Source organism: Biomphalaria glabrata, chromosome 8 (genome assembly GCF_947242115.1).
Source record: "Biomphalaria glabrata chromosome 8, xgBioGlab47.1, whole genome shotgun sequence".
Taxonomy (NCBI): Eukaryota; Metazoa; Mollusca; class Gastropoda; family Planorbidae; genus Biomphalaria; species Biomphalaria glabrata.
The window spans coordinates 45,987,543-46,012,414 of NC_074718.1; the positions used below are offsets into that span (position 1 = coordinate 45,987,543).

The window sequence follows — 24,872 nt, forward strand, 5'->3', positions numbered from 1 at the left end:
GAAGCTTTTCACTGTTTGCTCAACTTTCATTCTACAACTAAAGCAAGGTAATTATGTATTGTTAGGGACAGGGGTGGTCTCAATGCTGTCTGGAATGATTCAAGAGAATATTAGTATTATGTTAGCATGGCAGGGCCCCCAGGTCATGTCTAGCCTGCACTAACAAGAAGTTACAGTTGCCAGAAGGTCAACTGGGTGGGTTGTATCTGTGCACCTCAGTCTGTGACCAAAGAAATCAAGAAAGAGAAGAAATAACAAAATGATACTTTAATTCAAATGAGCAAAGCAGCAGTTACAAAACACTGCAGATAAAAAAAAAAAAAATTAGGAAAAGATCTAGTACATAAACATTAGAAGTGGCCATCATTTTAAAACAAACTTTAAAACAAAAAACCGCCAATTATTTTGACAGTTGTTTCAATTAGAAAAATAATGTACCATAATATATAACTATATATATAAAGTAGCTTTACATATAGAAAAAAAAAAATTCTGAAACTTAAAGGCAGTTCAAAGTACAGAATAATTAAAACTGACACACTCTGGTCAACAGTACAGGAAACAGCATTGCCCTAACCCATATAATAATAGGCGGAAGTATAAGCATACAGCTTAGCACTAGTCTACAAAAGTTGCAAAAATAAAAATACATAAAAATAGCTCTGAGAGCATCAGTTCACAATTATAAAAAAATGCTTGCATGACCTGTTAATAAAGTCTAGGTCTACTGTTTGTTTTCTTGGTTTTACATGTGTTCCATCAGAAATAGAGATTACATCCTAGCCCTAACCAGGACAGTGAGTGTTCATACCAGAGACTATGGATAGTGGATACCCCCATGATCACCATTAGATAAGACAAAGTGAATTAGTATTTGAAAGTTTTAAATAGACTATGGGGATGAACTCAATGCTATAGTGAAGTCTGACAATATTAAATATTAATATAATCTTTGTTTATGAAACAATTTCTTATTTATGATTTCAGACTAAAACTTGAGAAAATGCATTCATAGCAACACACAAACACATTCATATTAATAACATCATAGAAAATGCTAACAGTTTTATTTTAAATATAATATAACATATTATAATTGATCTAAATAATGTCAAGTCACTATTTACACTATAAAAAGCATAGAACAAATTGTGCATGGATGTGACACTAATGAACATTAATATGATAGCACACAAAAGCAGGGGAGATAATAAATTGAATTAAAAGCATAATGTAGCAAGGCTTTGGTGTTGTGACTCCAATAATAATAATGATAATATACCACAGCCCCTCCCTCCTCCAAAACAAAAAAAGATAAAAAAACATTTCACTGAAACAACAAGAAGATTGAGGGGAAAAAAAGGAATATTAAAAAAAAAAAGAACAATGACTGGACTGAATGACAAGATTTACCTAAATATAGAACAAGATACAAGTCAATTATAGTGATTGCACCCAAATAGTTATTACAAAGTACATCACTTGTACCTATATTAGAAATGATTGTTCTATTCATTGTCATCTGTTAGGTTTTCTGACTTTGCGACCACTTCTTGTAATGTAACCTCTTTTTTTTCTTCTTCTTCTAGCCAGCTTTATTGCTGCTGAGCTGTGAGCTCTTTTGCAGACTGTGCCAAGGAAAAAAAGTGTGCTGTTTTCTTCAGTTGCCGTACAGGGTGTTGGTTATGTTGGGCTGTAGTGGAAGTAGGGTCTGCCTAAGGTGGATTAGGGAGGGGCATTCAAAGAGGATATGGTTTATGGTTTCAAAGGAGTGGGCACAGTGTCTGCAAAGGAGGAGTTGTGTGGAGTTTATTTTGTTCAGGTGGTAATTTAATAGTGGAGTGTGTCCTGTTCTTAGTTGGAAAATTGTAGATTGTTCTTTGCTGGGGAGGAAGTTAATACTGTCCAGTTTGTTAGGCGTAGTCATTTCTTTGTACATGGCTCTGCCTGTGTTTCCTGATGCCCATTGGTTGAGCCACTCCTCTTTGTGATTGTTGACTAACATTGACCTTAGGGTGAGGTAGTTAACAGGTCTATCTGGTTGTTCCATAGATGAACCTGCCTTTGATAGCTTATCTGCCTTTTCATTTCCCATGATGCCAATGTGTCCAGGGATCCACTGTAGTGTGATATTGATATTTAATTTTGATATCATCTGATGGATTATCACAATGAGTGTTGTCAACTCTCTTGGGCTGTTTGAGGTGCTGCTGTTAAGTGCTTGCAGAGTGGATTGGGAGTCTGTAAAGACAACAATATCTGATGGTGGTTGCACTCCTTCATATAATTTGTTTTCCACTGTCTGTAGTGCTATGGTAATGTAACATAAAGTAGGTGACCACGGGTACTCAGCCTGAGGTTGGGAGAAGATCTGAATTTGAAGTAGCATTAGGGAAATGTTCAGTTCTTTCAGATGCAGGTTCCCTCACAAAAAAAGGCTCTAAATGATGGTAGAAAAGGAAACAATCTCTTATGTATCTACTGTGTCTGTGTCTTTGCCTCTAGGAATTGTTTTCCCTCTCAAGATGTTCACTGTAAAGAGAACAAAAATTGATCAAAACATTTTCATAGTCAGTGAAACACAAAACTTGGGCAAAGATTTACTTAGAGGTTTAGTATAAAAACAATATTAATTGATATACATAGCTTTGCTTACCTTTTTATTCCATACATCTCTTGATGAATATTTTGGTTTACATTTCATCTTCATGTCAGTCTACATCTTCATCATGTCAGCCTACATCTTCATGTTGGTCTACATCTTCATGTTGGTCTACATCTTCATCAAGCTGGTCTACATCTTCATCATGCTGGTCTACATCTTCATCATGCTAGTCTACATCTTCATCATGCTGGTCTACATCTTTATCATGTTGGTCTACATCTTCATCATGTTGGTCTACATCTTCATCATGTTGGTCTACATCTTCATCATGTTGGTCTAAATAAGAATAAGAAAAACTTTTGCCTTGAAAAGGGAAAAAAAAATTCTATTGCTTTTCTTTTCATGTTCAATAAAACTATTCTGATGATGCAGCTTTATGTTTTAACTTAGTATTTTATGAATAAACTTTAAAGAAAAAAAAATACACTCAAGACACCTACTACAGCAGCAAAGAATAACTACCCAAATTAAGTGAAAAAAAAACCTAAGTTTTATTAAGCCTTTAAATTCTAAGGAATTTATTGAAGATTTTCAATAATGCCAAAAAACTATAAATAACTAGCTATTTAGTGTATCTAATGTACAGAATACAGAAAGCTTTAATATTTAGAGTGAAAATTCTGCTATAAAGTTTGTGCTTTTCTAGAAAATAAAATCACAACTTTTTAAGTTCTTTTGCTTGTAGTCCAAACTAATTTGTTTTGTTTAGTTGGCAATAGCAATCTTTCCAAATAGCTACAGAGACTGTCTAGATTGTTTCAAATTCTCTAGGTTTATTCTTTTTATATATTCTTTTATTTGATCTCACTTTCTTTATATTGCTTCAGCCAATCTCTATATTGTTTGCTCTCCTTTTTCTATCCTTATGTATTGTATTTCTTTTAGAATGTACTTAAAAATCAAAATGTAAGCAAAGAGCAAATTATCAAGTTTAAAATTCCCACGAGATAAGATCCAAACAAATGAAAATTCAGTTTGATTACAATTATCCTTAGGATTACCACTATAACAATGACAATATAGATGCAAACAGGAACAACATTCACACACAAAACATATAAATACTCAGTCTTATACAGCCAGTGCTTAATGAACTAAGTTTCTCAGTGATGTTACAAATGACTATGAAACACACTGACAGAAAGTAGAGTAAAAGAATAATAAAATCTTTCTGTTCTAGCCTTAATGAAGAGGAGGCGACCACTTTATCCAGATCTGATGTAACTGGTTTAGTGGCTGCAGATCGTCCTCAAGAATGCATAAATGAGATCAGATAATGTTTCAACATTACTTACATGTACACTGCACTTGCTTGATATTCTTGTCAAATGTTTGACATGTTTTGAATGTTTCTTGAGAGCTGAAGAGAATCTACTTCCTTGACCAAATGTCCAGCAGAATAAATGTCATCAGGCAAGATATGAGCATCAAGATGACCACACACAGTCCAGCACACATATCACATGACCAGGCAGCCATCCATTCTTATGAGAAGACAAAGTCTTAGTGTAGTGACCTCTTTTGCTTGAATTTTTTCTTGTAACTTAGTGCACAAAATAATTGAGAACTGAAATGACTTCAACAAAATATTATGAAAATCTAGGAGACAAAAAAATGCTAAGTAAAGGAAAAATGACAATTATAATACACATTTTGTTAATGTTTTATTTCATGTCAGTTCTCTGCAATTCTATAGAATTTGAAGAGTTAGAGCATGAATAAGATGATAATTCCCCTGTCCCTTTTCAAGTTAGTTGTTAGTAACACCAGGTTAGTAGCAACAAAATCATGTAGAAATAGACATGGCTTTATTTAATTTAGTCTGACTGTTGTTGACTTGTAGCACCAAACTGCTGGTAGGCAACTAAACTGTTGAAGGCATAATATATCTTAGCTAATAAGAACTTGAACAACTTCCTAGTGAACGAAACTAAATATAACATTTATAATACTTGTGATCACATGAAATAAATGTAGTAGAGACTTAAGTAATAAAATTTCTTACAATCTAACTCACTACAATAACACAACCTTTCAGTCTTACATTCTGGAGTCGTCTCCCCTAAGACCAAGTGAAGACAATGCCACTTTTGCATCATTCACATCCAATCGCTAACCTCTTTCCACAGTCACCATAAAAACACACACACACCCACTCCATAACACTTCTGCTTGTCCAACATTCTTTCACTGAATCAAGCCACAAGCATCCTACTTGTCCATATGTTAGACTTTGCAATGACCATGTTTTTAATCATACTAGTTACATTTAGCAGACACTCTGGCACATATTGGAAATAATAGTGCAAATATTATGACTAATCAAGCTTTAAAAAACTCTAAATTAGATTCTTATTTCTGTACCTTGATATCTGTCAACAAAAACAACTGATACATTTGAACCTAAGGAAGAACAAAAAGAATCTGAAATATAAAGTTGTGTAACAAAAACTTGAGAGTTCACGGTAACAAAACTTAATACATAGATATAAATTCCAGATATAGGCGAGAACCTAAAAAATTGCAATTTAATTTTGTAGCTTGATATCTGTTAACAAAAAATTAAACTTCAGTAAAAAGAAGTGTGATTAAACATTTCAAATATATAAATTCATATGTTGCTAATGACACTGAAAAAAAAAGTGTTTCTGGGAGTAATAAACAGGACTACACATTTGTAAAAACACTGCAGATTATGTATAATATATAATAACCATAACCATAATCATATATATTTATTTATTTATTTATAACGGTAATCAAAACTAACATAATATAATATAGTATAATATAAAGAGAGAGAGATAGTTGAATGAATACTTGATGTGCCCCAACAGTTAAAGTGCCACATAAGTTAAAAAGACAAGCAGTAGTTAGGACACTTGTGGTGCCCCAACAACTGATAGGACACACATGAGGTGAACAACAGTTGGTATGATGGATGAGGTGCCCAACAATTGATACGACAGAGTGCCCCAACAATAAGACCATTGAGTTGTTAGGATGAATGAGATGCCCCATGATAGGATACTTTAGGTAGCCCAACAGTTAATAGGAGACTTGTGGTGACCTAACAGTTGGTAGGAAAGAAGAGGTGCCTTACCAACTGATAGGATATTGAGGTGCCCCAACAGTTATAAGGACATTTGAGGTGCCTAAAAAGGTGCCCTACCAAACAATAGGACAAGAGGTGCCCTACAAATTGATAGGACACTAGAGGTGCTCTACCAATTGATAGGATGCTTGAGGTGCCCTACCAATTGATAGGATATTGAGGTGCCCCAACAGTTATAAGGACATTTGAGGTGCCTAAAAAGGTGTTGAAAAACTTGTGGTGCCCCAACAGCTGATTGGACAGACTTGAGGTGGACAACAGTTGGTATGATCGATGAGGTGCCTAACAATTGATAGGACATTTGGAATGCCCAAACAATTGATAGAACACTTGGAGTGCCCAAAAATAAGAATATTGAAGTGCCCAACAGTTGTTAGGATAAATGAGATGCCCCAACAAATGATAGGACATTTGAAGTGCTTCAACAATAGATACAATACCTAAGGTGCCTCTAGAGTTAAAAGGATATTTGAGGTGCCCAAACAGTCGTTAGGACACTTGTGGTGCCCCAATAACTGACAGGACACACTTGAGGTGCCCAACAGTTGGTATGAGGGATGAAGTATTCCAACAATTGATGACCATATAGGTGCCCAACAGTTGGAAGGTACTGATATTTTTTGTTTTTGGCACATCAGCACAATTAAGGCTATGTCATGCCCATAATCTCTCAAGGGTTATTCCCCCTTCATAGCTCAAGAGCTAAGTTTTATACAGTTGGGTCATTAAAAACAAGATTCATTCACAGCTCAGATGGTGAAAATAGTAAAAATTTACATAAATTAATAAAAATCTATTTTAAATATTACATATTCACAATTGCTTTACCCTATCACAAATCAAACACTTGTAGACAATTGAAGGATGAAAAAGGTGCCATAAAAATTGACCAGACACTTCAGGTGCACCAACAATTAATTAGTAAATAGTATATTGAAGTTGGACAGTGATTGTAAATTTTGACACAGGCAGACAATATTTTTATGCCAATGTATATTAAATATCTCATCAAGTAATAGTCAGTAATTTTGTGCAGTACAAGTATATATATTGCATTGAAGTTGAACTGTAATTGTAAAATTTAACCCAGGCAGACAGTACATTTGTGTATATTATATATCTCATTAGTAAATAGTATGTAAACACTCCTAGACAGTTGAAAAATGATAAAGGTGCCCCAAAAATTGACCAGACACTTCAGTTGCACCAACAATTAATTAGTAAATAGTATATTGAAGTTGGACAGTGATTGTAAATAGTATGTAAACACTTGTAGACAGTTGAAGGATGAAAAAGTGCCCCAAAAAATCAACCAGACACTTCAGGTGCACCAACAATTAATTAGTAAATAGTATATTGAAGTTGGACAGTGATTGTAAATTTTGACACAGGCAGACAATATTTTTATGCCAATGTATATTAAATATCTCATCAAGTAATAGTCAGTAATTTTGTGCAGTACAAGTATATATATTGCATTGAAGTTGAACTGTAATTGTAAAATTTAACCCAGGCAGACAGTACATTTGTGTATATTATATATCTCATTAGTAAATAGTATGTAAACACTCGTAGACAGATGAAGTCAATAATTTTATGCCAATGTATATTATATATCTCATCAAGTAATAGTCAGTAATTTTGTGCAGTACAAGTATATATATTGCATTGAAGTTGAACTGTAATTGTAAATTTTGACACAGGCAGACAGTACATTTGTGTATATTATATATCTCATTAGTAAATAGTATGTAAACACTCGTAGACAGATGAAGTCAATAATTTTATGCCAATGTATATTATATATCTCATCAAGTAATAGTCAGTAATTTTGTGCAGTACAAGTATATATATTGCATTGAAGTTGAACTGTAATTGTAAATTTTGACACAGGCAGACAGTACATTTGTGTATATTATATATCTCATTAGTAAATAGTATGTAAACACTTGTAGACAGTTGAAGGATAAAAAAGTGCCCCAAAAAATCAACCAGACACTTCAGGTGCACCAACAATTAATTAGTAAATAGTATATTGAAGTTGGACAGTGATTGTAAATTTTGACACAGGCAGACAATATTTTTATGCCAATGTATATTATATATCTCATCAAGTAATAGTCAGTAATTTTGTGCAGTACAAGTATATATATTGCATTGAAGTTGAACTGTAATTGTAAAATTTAACCCAGGCAGACAGTACATTTGTGTATATTATATATCTCATTAGTAAATAGTATGTAAACACTTGTAGACAGTTGAAGGATGAAAAAGTGCCCCAAAAAATAAACCAGACACTTCAGGTGCACCAACAATTAATTAGTAAATAGTATATTGAAGTTGGACACTTATTGTAAATTTTGACACAGGCAGACAATATTTTTATGCCAATGTATATTATATATCTCATCAAGTAATAGTCAGTAATTATGTGCAGTACAAGTATATATATTGCATTAAAGTTGAACTGCAATTGTAAATTTTGACACAGGCAGACAGTACATTTGTGTATATTATATATCTCATTAGTAAATAGTATGTAAACACTTGTAGACAGTTGAAGGATGAAAAAGTGCCCCAAAAAATCAACTAGACACTTCAGGTGCACCAACAATTAATTAGTAAATAGTATATTGAAGTTGGACACTTATTGTAAATTTTGACACAGGCAGACAATATTTTTATGCCAATGTATATTATATATCTCATCAAGTAATAGTCAGTAATTATGTGCAGTACAAGTATATATATTGCATTAAAGTTGAACTGCAATTGTAAATTTTGACACAGGCAGACAGTACATTTGTGTATATTATATATCTCATTAGTAAATAGTATGTAAACACTCGTAGACAGATGAAGTCAATAATTTTATGCCAATGTATATTATATATCTCATCAAGTAATAGTCAGTAATTTTGTGCAGTACAAGTATATATATTGCATTGAAGTTGAACTGTAATTGTAAATTTTGACACAGGCAGACAGTACATTTGTGTATATTATATATCTCATTAGTAAATAGTATGTAAACACTTGTAGACAGTTGAAGGATAAAAAAGTGCCCCAAAAAATCAACCAGACACTTCAGGTGCACCAACAATTAATTAGTAAATAGTATATTGAAGTTGGACAGTGATTGTAAATTTTGACACAGGCAGACAATATTTTTATGCCAATGTATATTATATATCTCATCAAGTAATAGTCAGTAATTTTGTGCAGTACAAGTATATATATTGCATTGAAGTTGAACTGTAATTGTAAAATTTAACCCAGGCAGACAGTACATTTGTGTATATTATATATCTCATTAGTAAATAGTATGTAAACACTTGTAGACAGTTGAAGGATGAAAAAGTGCCCCAAAAAATAAACCAGACACTTCAGGTGCACCAACAATTAATTAGTAAATAGTATATTGAAGTTGGACACTTATTGTAAATTTTGACACAGGCAGACAATATTTTTATGCCAATGTATATTATATATCTCATCAAGTAATAGTCAGTAATTATGTGCAGTACAAGTATATATATTGCATTAAAGTTGAACTGCAATTGTAAATTTTGACACAGGCAGACAGTACATTTGTGTATATTATATATCTCATTAATAAATAGTATGTAAACACTTGTAGACAGTTGAAGGATGAAAAAGTGCCCCAAAAAATCAACCAGACACTTCAGGTGCACCAACAATTAATTAGTAAATAGTATATTGAAGTTGGACAGTGATTTTAAATTTTGACACAGGCAGACAATATTTTTATGCCAATGTATATTAAATATCTCATCAAGTAATAGTCAGTAATTATGTGCAGTACAAGTATATATATTGCATTAAAGTTGAACTGCAATTGTAAATTTTGACACAGGCAGACAGTACATTTGTGTATATTATATATCTCATTAGTAAATAGTATGTAAACACTTGTAGACAGTTGAAGGATAAAAAAGTGCCCCAAAAAATCAACCAGACACTTCAGGTGCACCAACAATTAATTAGTAAATAGTATATTGAAGTTGGACAGTGATTGTAAATTTTGACACAGGCAGACAATATTTTTATGCCAATGTATATTATATATCTCATCAAGTAATAGTCAGTAATTTTGTGCAGTACAAGTATATATATTGCATTGAAGTTGAACTGTAATTGTAAAATTTAACCCAGGCAGACAGTACATTTGTGTATATTATATATCTCATTAGTAAATAGTATGTAAACACTTGTAGACAGTTGAAGGATGAAAAAGTGCCCCAAAAAATAAACCAGACACTTCAGGTGCACCAACAATTAATTAGTAAATAGTATATTGAAGTTGGACACTTATTGTAAATTTTGACACAGGCAGACAATATTTTTATGCCAATGTATATTATATATCTCATCAAGTAATAGTCAGTAATTATGTGCAGTACAAGTATATATATTGCATTAAAGTTGAACTGCAATTGTAAATTTTGACACAGGCAGACAGTACATTTGTGTATATTATATATCTCATTAGTAAATAGTATGTAAACACTTGTAGACAGTTGAAGGATGAAAAAGTGCCCCAAAAAATCAACTAGACACTTCAGGTGCACCAACAATTAATTAGTAAATAGTATATTGAAGTTGGACACTTATTGTAAATTTTGACACAGGCAGACAATATTTTTATGCCAATGTATATTATATATCTCATCAAGTAATAGTCAGTAATTATGTGCAGTACAAGTATATATATTGCATTAAAGTTGAACTGCAATTGTAAATTTTGACACAGGCAGACAGTACATTTGTGTATATTATATATCTCATTAGTAAATAGTATGTAAACACTCGTAGACAGATGAAGTCAATAATTTTATGCCAATGTATATTATATATCTCATCAAGTAATAGTCAGTAATTTTGTGCAGTACAAGTATATATATTGCATTGAAGTTGAACTGTAATTGTAAATTTTGACACAGGCAGACAGTACATTTGTGTATATTATATATCTCATTAGTAAATAGTATGTAAACACTTGTAGACAGTTGAAGGATAAAAAAGTGCCCCAAAAAATCAACCAGACACTTCAGGTGCACCAACAATTAATTAGTAAATAGTATATTGAAGTTGGACAGTGATTGTAAATTTTGACACAGGCAGACAATATTTTTATGCCAATGTATATTATATATCTCATCAAGTAATAGTCAGTAATTTTGTGCAGTACAAGTATATATATTGCATTGAAGTTGAACTGTAATTGTAAAATTTAACCCAGGCAGACAGTACATTTGTGTATATTATATATCTCATTAGTAAATAGTATGTAAACACTTGTAGACAGTTGAAGGATGAAAAAGTGCCCCAAAAAATAAACCAGACACTTCAGGTGCACCAACAATTAATTAGTAAATAGTATATTGAAGTTGGACACTTATTGTAAATTTTGACACAGGCAGACAATATTTTTATGCCAATGTATATTATATATCTCATCAAGTAATAGTCAGTAATTATGTGCAGTACAAGTATATATATTGCATTAAAGTTGAACTGCAATTGTAAATTTTGACACAGGCAGACAGTACATTTGTGTATATTATATATCTCATTAGTAAATAGTATGTAAACACTTGTAGACAGTTGAAGGATGAAAAAGTGCCCCAAAAAATCAACCAGACACTTCAGGTGCACCAACAATTAATTAGTAAATAGTATATTGAAGTTGGACACTTATTGTAAATTTTGACACAGGCAGACAATATTTTTATGCCAATGTATATTATATATCTCATCAAGTAATAGTCAGTAATTATGTGCAGTACAAGTATATATATTGCATTAAAGTTGAACTGCAATTGTAAATTTTGACACAGGCAGACAGTACATTTGTGTATATTATATATCTCATAAGTAAATAGTATGTAAACACTTGTAGACAGTTGAAGGATGAAAAAGTGCCCCAAAAAATCAACCAGACACTTCAGGTGCACCAACAATTAATTAGTAAATAGTATATTGAAGTTGGACACTTATTGTAAATTTTGACACAGGCAGACAATATTTTTATGCCAATGTATATTATATATCTCATCAAGTAATAGTCAGTAATTATGTGCAGTACAAGTATATATATTGCATTAAAGTTGAACTGCAATTGTAAATTTTGACACAGGCAGACAGTACATTTGTGTATATTATATATCTCATTAGTAAATAGTATGTAAACACTCCTAGACAGTTGAAAAATGATAAAGGTGCCCCAAAAATTGACCAGACACTTCAGTTGCACCAACAATTAATTAGTAAATAGTATATTGAAGTTGGACAGTGATTGTAAATAGTATGTAAACACTTGTAGACAGTTGAAGGATGAAAAAGTGCCCCAAAAAATCAACCAGACACTTCAGGTGCACCAACAATTAATTAGTAAATAGTATATTGAAGTTGGACAGTGATTTTAAATTTTGACACAGGCAGACAATATTTTTATGCCAATGTATATTAAATATCTCATCAAGTAATAGTCAGTAATTATGTGCAGTACAAGTATATATATTGCATTAAAGTTGAACTGCAATTGTAAATTTTGACACAGGCAGACAGTACATTTGTGTATATTATATATCTCATTAGTAAATAGTATGTAAACACTTGTAGACAGTTGAAGGATAAAAAAGTGCCCCAAAAAATCAACCAGACACTTCAGGTGCACCAACAATTAATTAGTAAATAGTATATTGAAGTTGGACAGTGATTGTAAATTTTGACACAGGCAGACAATATTTTTATGCCAATGTATATTATATATCTCATCAAGTAATAGTCAGTAATTTTGTGCAGTACAAGTATATATATTGCATTGAAGTTGAACTGTAATTGTAAAATTTAACCCAGGCAGACAGTACATTTGTGTATATTATATATCTCATTAGTAAATAGTATGTAAACACTTGTAGACAGTTGAAGGATGAAAAAGTGCCCCAAAAAATAAACCAGACACTTCAGGTGCACCAACAATTAATTAGTAAATAGTATATTGAAGTTGGACACTTATTGTAAATTTTGACACAGGCAGACAATATTTTTATGCCAATGTATATTATATATCTCATCAAGTAATAGTCAGTAATTATGTGCAGTACAAGTATATATATTGCATTAAAGTTGAACTGCAATTGTAAATTTTGACACAGGCAGACAGTACATTTGTGTATATTATATATCTCATTAGTAAATAGTATGTAAACACTTGTAGACAGTTGAAGGATGAAAAAGTGCCCCAAAAAATCAACTAGACACTTCAGGTGCACCAACAATTAATTAGTAAATAGTATATTGAAGTTGGACACTTATTGTAAATTTTGACACAGGCAGACAATATTTTTATGCCAATGTATATTATATATCTCATCAAGTAATAGTCAGTAATTATGTGCAGTACAAGTATATATATTGCATTAAAGTTGAACTGCAATTGTAAATTTTGACACAGGCAGACAGTACATTTGTGTATATTATATATCTCATTAGTAAATAGTATGTAAACACTCGTAGACAGATGAAGTCAATAATTTTATGCCAATGTATATTATATATCTCATCAAGTAATAGTCAGTAATTTTGTGCAGTACAAGTATATATATTGCATTGAAGTTGAACTGTAATTGTAAATTTTGACACAGGCAGACAGTACATTTGTGTATATTATATATCTCATTAGTAAATAGTATGTAAACACTTGTAGACAGTTGAAGGATAAAAAAGTGCCCCAAAAAATCAACCAGACACTTCAGGTGCACCAACAATTAATTAGTAAATAGTATATTGAAGTTGGACAGTGATTGTAAATTTTGACACAGGCAGACAATATTTTTATGCCAATGTATATTATATATCTCATCAAGTAATAGTCAGTAATTTTGTGCAGTACAAGTATATATATTGCATTGAAGTTGAACTGTAATTGTAAAATTTAACCCAGGCAGACAGTACATTTGTGTATATTATATATCTCATTAGTAAATAGTATGTAAACACTTGTAGACAGTTGAAGGATGAAAAAGTGCCCCAAAAAATAAACCAGACACTTCAGGTGCACCAACAATTAATTAGTAAATAGTATATTGAAGTTGGACACTTATTGTAAATTTTGACACAGGCAGACAATATTTTTATGCCAATGTATATTATATATCTCATCAAGTAATAGTCAGTAATTATGTGCAGTACAAGTATATATATTGCATTAAAGTTGAACTGCAATTGTAAATTTTGACACAGGCAGACAGTACATTTGTGTATATTATATATCTCATTAGTAAATAGTATGTAAACACTCGTAGACAGATGAAGTCAATAATTTTATGCCAATGTATATTATATATCTCATCAAGTAATAGTCAGTAATTTTGTGCAGTACAAGTATATATATTGCATTGAAGTTGAACTGTAATTGTAAATTTTGACACAGGCAGACAGTACATTTGTGTATATTATATATCTCATTAGTAAATAGTATGTAAACACTTGTAGACAGTTGAAGGATAAAAAAGTGCCCCAAAAAATCAACCAGACACTTCAGGTGCACCAACAATTAATTAGTAAATAGTATATTGAAGTTGGACAGTGATTGTAAATTTTGACACAGGCAGACAATATTTTTATGCCAATGTATATTATATATCTCATCAAGTAATAGTCAGTAATTTTGTGCAGTACAAGTATATATATTGCATTGAAGTTGAACTGTAATTGTAAAATTTAACCCAGGCAGACAGTACATTTGTGTATATTATATATCTCATTAGTAAATAGTATGTAAACACTTGTAGACAGTTGAAGGATGAAAAAGTGCCCCAAAAAATAAACCAGACACTTCAGGTGCACCAACAATTAATTAGTAAATAGTATATTGAAGTTGGACACTTATTGTAAATTTTGACACAGGCAGACAATATTTTTATGCCAATGTATATTATATATCTCATCAAGTAATAGTCAGTAATTATGTGCAGTACAAGTATATATATTGCATTAAAGTTGAACTGCAATTGTAAATTTTGACACAGGCAGACAGTACATTTGTGTATATTATATATCTCATTAGTAAATAGTATGTAAACACTTGTAGACAGTTGAAGGATGAAAAAGTGCCCCAAAAAATCAACCAGACACTTCAGGTGCACCAACAATTAATTAGTAAATAGTATATTGAAGTTGGACACTTATTGTAAATTTTGACACAGGCAGACAATATTTTTATGCCAATGTATATTATATATCTCATCAAGTAATAGTCAGTAATTATGTGCAGTACAAGTATATATATTGCATTAAAGTTGAACTGCAATTGTAAATTTTGACACAGGCAGACAGTACATTTGTGTATATTATATATCTCATAAGTAAATAGTATGTAAACACTTGTAGACAGTTGAAGGATGAAAAAGTGCCCCAAAAAATCAACCAGACACTTCAGGTGCACCAACAATTAATTAGTAAATAGTATATTGAAGTTGGACACTTATTGTAAATTTTGACACAGGCAGACAATATTTTTATGCCAATGTATATTATATATCTCATCAAGTAATAGTCAGTAATTATGTGCAGTACAAGTATATATATTGCATTAAAGTTGAACTGCAATTGTAAATTTTGACACAGGCAGACAGTACATTTGTGTATATTATATATCTCATTAGTAAATAGTATGTAAACACTCCTAGACAGTTGAAAAATGATAAAGGTGCCCCAAAAATTGACCAGACACTTCAGTTGCACCAACAATTAATTAGTAAATAGTATATTGAAGTTGGACAGTGATTGTAAATAGTATGTAAACACTTGTAGACAGTTGAAGGATGAAAAAGTGCCCCAAAAAATCAACCAGACACTTCAGGTGCACCAACAATTAATTAGTAAATAGTATATTGAAGTTGGACAGTGATTTTAAATTTTGACACAGGCAGACAATATTTTTATGCCAATGTATATTAAATATCTCATCAAGTAATAGTCAGTAATTATGTGCAGTACAAGTATATATATTGCATTGAAGTTGAACTGCAATTGTAAATTTTGACACAGGCAGACAGTACATTTGTGTATATTATATATCTCATCAAATAATAGTAATTTTGTGCAGTACAAGTATATATATTGTATTGAAGTTGGACAGTAATTGTAAATTTGGACACAGGCAGTAATTTTGTGCTGATATATATTATATAACTCAAGTAACAGTATATATATATATTTATATACATTCTATTGAAGTTGGACAGTGAAAAGATTAAGAAGCACTCTTCAAAGTGATGAGCTATATCAGTGCTAGTATTCAATGACATTACAGGAAGATAATCAGTATTGAAATATATTACTGATAATTTTGATTTTCATTTTTAATTTTTATGTTCTATATTTAGAAAGCTGTTGACAGTATTGTTCTTGTCAAAATTTGGTATCACTGATATAGTGTCCTTGTTAAATTTTGTCTTTTTTCAATGTGTAAAAAAAATATATATATGATCAGAACATAAGGTTTTAGAGGTCGCAGATTTAACACTGTAGATTTTTGTGTTAAGACTATTGTTTATTTTGATGTTTACATTGTATTAATATTGTGCACAATTTCTTGGGGTCTTTAAGTCATTTTTATTTATATTTGTAAGTATATGTAGTATTTCTTGAAAATTTTCTGTCTTTTTCCTGCTGTGCTTGTTTGTTTTTATATATAGACCAAATCATGCTTTTGGAACAGGATGTGCTTTAGGGTAAGAGAGTGAGGTCAATGTGTTGCTCGAATCCTCCTCAATTTAATCAAAGTTTTCAGTGCACTGAGTCATCATATCATCATTTATATAATTGTAACATTTTGGTATAAACTTTGTTACATTTTTTTTTACATTATAATATTTTATTAATTTTGTTTTCTCTTTCTATATGACAAAATAATATATTGTAAAGACATAATAATTGATTATGACATTGATTATTAGATTGTTGACAATTTAGTGTGTTATGTTAATCACAATAGTATTGGCTTGATAATATTGTCAGTGATTGTAAACTATAAAAGATATTAGATATCATTATTATCTATAAAAAAAAGTACAGAATGCATTGGTACATTTGATAAGTATTAATAGATACATGGATGGATATACTGAAGTAAAGAAAGTTGCTGAATTGTTTGGTCTTAAAGATGAAGAAAAGAAAGATATTTTGACATAAATGGAAAGGAAAGAAAATCAAGTTGATATTTTAAAGAGTTGGCGAGAGCACAAAGAGAAGAGAGAAATGCAACTAGATGCTGAAAGAAATTAAAAGGAAGCAAAACCAGACAAAGAATCAGAAATTAAAAAAAAAAACAACTGAAAAATAAAAGCTGCAATTCAAAACAAGGGAGACAAAACAGAAACTACCAAGCGTGAGCATAAAGAGAATGTTTATAGGCAAAAAATGAGGGACCTTAAAGAAACTGATGAAATACTGAAGTTATTTTCAGACTATCTGTAAAACTTGCAATTACAATGAAGATACTTGTTCTAATATATTCATATGTAAACTAAGAGGCAAGACTTTGAGTGTTATTAACTCATTAATAGAGAGAACAAAGAAAGAAATGCATCCTGTTAAAAGCAATATTATTGGAATCTAGATCACCAAAGAGAAATTTATTATCAACATTAAAGACAAGAATCTAATTCTCCAAAAATATAATGTACCAAGAAATAGATAAGGAATTGGAAATCAGAATAGGTAACAAAGCAATAATGTTAATACAAATGAAGTTCCAACCTACAGTATATAATATTGAAGTAAAACTGGAATTTTTTCCAGCATATGTTAATGGTGTACTAGTGAAATATACCACAGTCACTAATGATAAACATGTTAAAACAAGATACTATGACAGGTATAACTAAGAAAATATAACAGGTATAACTAAGATAATATGACATGTAAAACTAAGGAAATATGACAGGTAAAACTAAGAAAATATGACAGGTAAAACTAAGAAAATATGATGGGTAACAGTAAGAAAATTATGCTGGCAAAACAACAAGATATCATGTCCAATAGCATTTATTGACTGCCCATGGATAACAGAAAGAATCACAGCTATGGTGATGAAAAATGTTTGTCCCCTGATTATTGGAAATATTCACTGTTACCATGTTCATCTTTCACCTCACCAAAAAAAGACTGCTTTTGGCATACGTTCATCACCCATATGGAATACATGCCCTGCCCAGCATAACTGTCAGACCAAAAGAAGTCTCTCTATTTATAAGACACAGAAGAGAGCACATGGTTGCATGCGGCTTCAGGGTGAGAACGCTAGAGGTCACTTACAAAGGCAATGATAACTACTGAATTGATGATAGAACTACTCCTGGCTACTCTCCATTTGAATTGATAATTGGATGCAATCCAAAGAGTCCTTTAACAATATTTTTTTAAAAGTTAATTGGAGGCTATATGTTTATAAAGAATGAATTTGAATTTGTAAATAAAGTAAGAGAAAACAGTTATTTTACTTCTAAAGTAGCAAGAGCTAATTCAGATAAGCAATGAAGAAGACAAAGGAACATAAAAAGTTAACACTGCAACATGAGAAGGCTGATAGAAGATTAAGTTTTTGTGTGGTTGGATTACTGGAAAAATTAAAAGATCTGAAATGGAACTTTATAATTATAAAAAAAAATATGAAATGGAACTTTATAATTATAAAAAAAAAAAAAGTCAATTATATGATCAATATTCATGTCGATGGAAATGTGGTTCAGTCTTAGGTTTAGTACTATTTTTAATGTACATAAATAATTTACCAAATTGCATAAGTTCAGGAACAAAAGTCAGATTGTTTCCAGACAATTGAATAATATATAAAACAATAAAAACAACTCAAGATACAGAAATTTTACAAAGAAAATTAGATGAATTACAAAAAAGGGAATCACATTGGAGCATGTCTTTACATCCAGAAAAATGTCAGTTATTTATAGTAACAAAAAAACTAAAACATATTAATTTCACTTATCTCATTTATGGCAATAACTCAAGCTCAGATAGGAAAAACCTACCAAGTGTGCAGCCAAACATTAAGGACTCACCACCCACAAAGGAAAAGTCCTAAGCTAATGACAGTAAATTTATCAATTAAATGTGTTTCTCCACAACTACTTAATTGCAAGTGCAAATATTGATTAGTGTGCGTTGCATCACGAGCGGCGATATTTCCTTTGATGGACACGTTCATATGTTCCTTGTGTGTGACTTAATTATTGTTACAAACCTTCCATCGCAATATAAATGAAGACGTCTAACACAGTTATACATCCTTATGAATTTCTTTTTTAAGCACTCAAAGAATGATTTCACTGGGAATCGCAAATACATTTTGATCACCACATTAAGTGCAGAGATGAAAAATCTGCGAATTATCACATATTTGTACACAAACGTTTGTAGATATTCTCATCACAATTAAATAGAGATGTTTCGAAACATCACTGGTTACATCGCTTCACAATGTCTCAGTGGATGAGAGATGAGCGTGATACAAACGACACAAATCCCAACTGTTCCTGCACAATCATATACATCTGATGGCTTCTATTTTCATCCTTTTTTTTTAACATTTGTTTTGCAAACGTGCATCAGTTGAATAGCTGGAGCCCAATAAAAAGTTTCAGGCTTGCATTTTCGGCTGACTCCTGTTTTGAGCTTGTCGACCGACAACTTCATTTTGATGAACTGACTGTAACAATATTTGTGATGACGTCGTGTTCAAGCTATTGAAGGTGGTCTACAAGCATCCGGTTTGAGGGCTGAAGCAGCCTCACAAACTTCGCACTCAACTAATGTCGAGTGAGTTGAATCAGCCTCAAAGCTTGCACTCAACTAATATTGTCCCAACTATTATTCAACTGAACTGAAATAACCGGTTATTTCACAAACTCATTCTTCTATGATATTTTTATAATGCCTTTAAACATTCCAAGTTATGATGATGCTTTGTCCAAGGCATTGTAGCACGTGAAAAAAGCAAAACAAGAAAAAGGATGTGCACTGCTGGGTTGTCTACAAATGCACACAGACATAACCAACTATTTTGTCTTGGATCAACAATTCAATTGATGACTATTAATACATCTAGTCCTCAGCTAAAAATCCTCATGTTTAAAACATAATACAATATCCTTTCCTATAAGTACAAAGATGGCCACCGAGACCGATCTTCTTTGAAAAAGTCCTCAACTACATCCTTTTAACATGAAGATGGCTAAAGAGCCCAGTCTTCACTTTTAAAATTCCTACGTTAATCATTCCTATGAACACGAAGATGGCTAAGGAGTCCAGTCTTCACTTTTAAAATTCCTCCATTAATCATTCCTTTAAACACGAAGATGGCTAAGGAGTCCAGTCTTCGATTTTAAAAGTCCTCCATTAATCCTTCCTATGAACACGAAGATGGCTAAAGAGTCCAGTCTTCGCTTTTGAAAAGTCCTAAGCTAAACATAGTAAAGTCATCAATTAAATGTGTTTTCTCCGCAACTATTTAGTTGGTCTGCAAGTACAAATGTTGATTAGTGTGCGTTGCATCACGAGCGGCGATATTTCCTTTGATGGACAGGTTCTTATGTTCCTTGAGTGTGACTTAATTATTGTTACAAACCTTCCATCGGAATATAAATGAAGACGTCTAACACAGTTATACATCCTTATGAATTTCTTTTTTAAGCACTCAAAGAATGATTTCACTGGGAATCGCAAATACATTTTGATCACCACATTAAGTGCAGAGATGAAAAATCTGCGAATTATCACATATTTGTACACAAACGTTTGTAGATATTCTCATCACAATTAAATAGAGATGTTTCGAAACATCACTGGTTACATCGCTTCACAATGTCTCAGTGGATGAGAGATGAGCGTGATACAAACGACACAAATCCCAACTGTTCCTGCACAATCATATACATCTGATGGCTTCTATTTTCATCCTTTTTTTTTAACATTTGTTTTGCAAACGTGCATCAGTTGAATAGCTGGAGCCCAATAAAAAGTTTCAGGCTTGCATTTTCGGCTGACTCCTGTTTTGAGCTTGTCGACCGACAACTTCATTTTGATGAACTGACTGTAACAATATTTGTGATGACGTCGTGTTCAAGCTATTGAAGGTGGTCTACAAGCATCCGGTTTGAGGGCTGAAGCAGCCTCACAAACTTCGCACTCAACTAATGTCGAGTGAGTTGAATCAGCCTCAAAGCTTGCACTCAACTAATTATGTCCCAACTATTATTCAACTGAACTGAAATAACCGGTTATTTCACAAACTCATTCTTCTATGATATTTTTATAATGCCTTTAAACATTCCAAGTTATGATGATGCTTTGTCCAAGGCATTGTAGCACGTGAAAAAAGCAAAACAAGAAAAAGGATGTGCACTGCTGGGTTGTCTACAAATGCACACAGACATAACCAACTATTTTGTCTTGGATCAACAATTCAATTGATGACTATTAATACATCTAGTCCTCAGCTAAAAATCCTCATGTTTAAAACATAATACAATATCCTTTCCTATAAGTACAAAGATGGCTACCGAGACCGATCTTCTTTGAAAAAAGTCCTCAACTACATCCTTTTAACATGAAGATGGCTAAAGAGCCCAGTCTTCACTTTTAAAATTCCTACGTTAATCATTCCTATGAACACGAAGATGGCTAAGGAATCCAGTCTTCGCTTTTAAAATTCCTCCATTAATCATTCCTATAAACACGAAGATGGCTAAGGAGTCCAGTCTTCGATTTTAAAAGTCCTCCATTAATCCTTCCTATGAACACGAAGATGGCTAAAGAGTCCAGTCTTCGCTTTTGAAAAGTCCTAAGCTAAACATAGTAAAGTCATCAATTAAATGTGTTTTCTCCGCAACTATTTAGTTGGTCTGCAAGTACAAATGTTGATTAGTGTGCGTTGCATCACGAGCGGCGATATTTCCTTTGATGGACAGGTTATGTTCCTTGAGTGTGACTTAATTATTGTTACAAACCTTCCATCGGAATATAAATGAAGACGTCTAACACAGTTATACATCCTTATGAATTTCTTTTTTAAGCACTCAAAGAATGATTTCACTGGGAATCGCAAATACATTTTGATCACCACATTAAGTGCAGAGATGAAAAATCTGCGAATTATCACATATTTGTACACAAACGTTTGTAGATATTCTCATCACAATTAAATAGAGATGTTTCGAAACATCACTGGTTACATCGCTTCACAATGTCTCAGTGGATGAGAGATGAGCGTGATACAAACGACACAAATCCCAACTGTTCCTGCACAATCATATACATCTGATGGCTTCTATTTTCATCCTTTTTTTTTAACATTTGTTTTGCAAACGTGCATCAGTTGAATAGCTGGAGCCCAATAAAAAGTTTCAGGCTTGCATTTTCGGCTGACTCCTGTTTTGAGCTTGTCGACCGACAACTTCATTTTGATGAACTGACTGTAACAATATTTGTGATGACGTCGTGTTCAAGCTATTGAAGGTGGTCTACAAGCATCCGGTTTGAGGGCTGAAGCAGCCTCACAAACTTCGCACTCAACTAATGTCGAGTGAGTTGAATCAGCCTCAAAGCTTGCACTCAACTAATATTGTCCCAACTATTATTCAACTGAACTGAAATAACCGGTTATTTCACAAACTCATTCTTCTATGATATTTTTATAATGCCTTTAAACATTCCAAGTTATGATGATGCTTTGTCCAAGGCATTGTAGCACGTGAAAAAAGCAAAACAAGAAAAAGAATGTGCACTGCTGGGTTGTCTACAAATGCACACAGACATAACCAACTATTTTGTCTTGGATCAACAATTCAATTGATGACTATTAATACATCTAGTCCTCAGCTAAAAATCCTCATGTTTAAAACATAATACAATATCCTTTCCTATAAGTACAAAGATGGCCACCGAGACCGATCTTCTTTGAAAAAGTCCTCAACTACATCCTTTTAACATGAAGATGGCTAAAGAGCCCAGTCTTCACTTTTAAAATTCCTACGTTAATCATTCCTATGAACACGAAGATGGCTAAGGAGTCCAGTCTTCACTTTTAAAATTCCTCCATTAATCATTCCTTTAAACACGAAGATGGCTAAGGAGTCCAGTCTTCGATTTTAAAAGTCCTCCATTAATCCTTCCTATGAACACGAAGATGGCTAAAGAGTCCAGTCTTCGCTTTTGAAAAGTCCTAAGCTAAACATAGTAAAGTCATCAATTAAATGTGTTTTCTCCGCAACTATTTAGTTGGTCTGCAAGTACAAATGTTGATTAGTGTGCGTTGCATCACGAGCGGCGATATTTCCTTTGATGGACAGGTTCTTATGTTCCTTGAGTGTGACTTAATTATTGTTACAAACCTTCCATCGGAATATAAATGAAGACGTCTAACACAGTTATACATCCTTATGAATTTCTTTTTTAAGCACTCAAAGAATGATTTCACTGGGAATCGCAAATACATTTTGATCACCACATTAAGTGCAGAGATGAAAAATCTGCGAATTATCACATATTTGTACACAAACGTTTGTAGATATTCTCATCACAATTAAATAGAGATGTTTCGAAACATCACTGGTTACATCGCTTCACAATGTCTCAGTGGATGAGAGATGAGCGTGATACAAACGACACAAATCCCAACTGTTCCTGCACAATCATATACATCTGATGGCTTCTATTTTCATCCTTTTTTTTTAACATTTGTTTTGCAAACGTGCATCAGTTGAATAGCTGGAGCCCAATAAAAAGTTTCAGGCTTGCATTTTCGGCTGACTCCTGTTTTGAGCTTGTCGACCGACAACTTCATTTTGATGAACTGACTGTAACAATATTTGTGATGACGTCGTGTTCAAGCTATTGAAGGTAGTCTACAAGTATCCGGTTTGAGGGCTGAAGCAGCCTCACAAACTTCGCACTCAACTAATGTCGAGTGAGTTGAATCAGCCTCAAAGCTTGCACTCAACTAATATTGTCCCAACTATTATTCAACTGAACTGAAATAACCGGTTATTTCACAAACTCATTCTTCTATGATATTTTTATAATGCCTTTAAACATTCCAAGTTATGATGATGCTTTGTCCAAGGCATTGTAGCACGTGAAAAAAGCAAAACAAGAAAAAGAATGTGCACTGCTGGGTTGTCTACAAATGCACACAGACATAACCAACTATTTTGTCTTGGATCAACAATTCAATTGATGACTATTAATACATCTAGTCCTCAGCTAAAAATCCTCATGTTTAAAACATAATACAATATCCTTTCCTATAAGTACAAAGATGGCCACCGAGACCGATCTTCTTTGAAAAAGTCCTCAACTACATCCTTTTAACATGAAGATGGCTAAAGAGCCCAGTCTTCACTTTTAAAATTCCTACGTTAATCATTCCTATGAACACGAAGATGGCTAAGGAGTCCAGTCTTCACTTTTAAAATTCCTCCATTAATCATTCCTTTAAACACGAAGATGGCTAAGGAGTCCAGTCTTCGATTTTAAAAGTCCTCCATTAATCCTTCCTATGAACACGAAGATGGCTAAAGAGTCCAGTCTTCGCTTTTGAAAAGTCCTAAGCTAAACATAGTAAAGTCATCAATTAAATGTGTTTTCTCCGCAACTATTTAGTTGGTCTGCAAGTACAAATGTTGATTAGTGTGCGTTGCATCACGAGCGGCGATATTTCCTTTGATGGACAGGTTCTTATGTTCCTTGAGTGTGACTTAATTATTGTTACAAACCTTCCATCGGAATATAAATGAAGACGTCTAACACAGTTATACATCCTTATGAATTTTTTTTTTAAGCACTCAAAGAATGATTTCACTGGGAATCGCAAATACATTTTGATCACCACATTAAGTGCAGAGATGAAAAATCTGCGAATTATCACATATTTGTACACAAACGTTTGTAGATATTCTCATCACAATTAAATAGAGATGTTTCGAAACATCACTGGTTACATCGCTTCACAATGTCTCAGTGGATGAGAGATGAGCGTGATACAAA

The 24,872-nt window shown here is 32.4% G+C and overlaps 1 long non-coding RNA gene across 6 annotated transcripts in view; it reads right to left on the reverse strand.

Annotated features, from left to right (window-relative positions):
* Positions 1-5: 5 nt before the first annotated feature.
* Positions 6-24,872, reverse strand: part of LOC129927605 (uncharacterized) — a 30,623-nt gene continuing 5,756 nt past the window's right edge. For 4 of the 6 annotated variants that reach the window (XR_008779190.1, XR_008779191.1, XR_008779194.1 and 1 more), the window contains exons 6-8: positions 3,961-5,089; positions 2,657-2,941; positions 6-2,532 (exon numbers count right to left, since the gene is read on the reverse strand). This is a non-coding gene — a long non-coding RNA (uncharacterized LOC129927605). The remainder of the gene's footprint in view (positions 2,533-2,656; positions 2,942-3,960; positions 5,090-24,872) is intronic. The other 2 variants (XR_008779189.1, XR_008779193.1) reach the window with 2 other exon arrangements.